The sequence below is a fragment of the Kryptolebias marmoratus genome, linkage group LG20 (assembly GCF_001649575.2).
Source record: "Kryptolebias marmoratus isolate JLee-2015 linkage group LG20, ASM164957v2, whole genome shotgun sequence".
In the NCBI taxonomy this organism is placed as follows: Eukaryota; Metazoa; Chordata; class Actinopteri; order Cyprinodontiformes; family Rivulidae; genus Kryptolebias; species Kryptolebias marmoratus.
In genome coordinates, this window is record NC_051449.1 from 23,038,196 (window position 1) to 23,038,889 (window position 694).

A 694-nucleotide genomic window follows, 5' to 3' on the forward strand; every position below is an offset into this window, starting at 1 on the left:
AGTAGTTGAGAGTGATTCACAACACATACCTTGAGTGTGATATGTATGTCATGATATTGTACAAGATTGCGCATAAACTACAACACTGACATTTCCCAACACTAGAAGATCTTAGTTAGAACTCTGCAATGGAAGGCGGTGGCCTTTCGTCATCTGTGTATTCATTAGGTATTTATAAAACTTTCAACATGAAGCCACTCACCACCCCACGCCCCGCTGAAGTTCCATGACGAAAGCCACAGTCTCAATGAGCTTCCTGCTCAGCCTGCGTGTTAACAGGTGTTATCTTCTTGTGTCTAGTTGTAAAACACACAGAGAGAACATTGTGGCTGGCCATCTGCTGCAGGTGGCTTTCAGATTACAATGTGTGTTTGTGTTTGAGATAACTTCCCCTCTGTCTCTCTAACCACTCAGTGTTTAGACAAATAAAACACACTCGGGTCACGCACAACAGATTCTGGCCAGCCGCTGAGAATAGGGAAGACAAACTCAAAGGAAGACAAAAGTTTTATTGTGTGAATGCTTTATAGCATTCACACCATTGTTTTCCTGTTTCTCTTTCTTATCTATTATTATTCTTTCCCTATTCCGTACGTTTTTTGGCACCTATCTCCTTCCGCAATTTTTCAGCTACTTCAACCGTTCATATANTCAAAACGTTCAGCTCATTCGTGCCATGTGGGCTATGACTTTT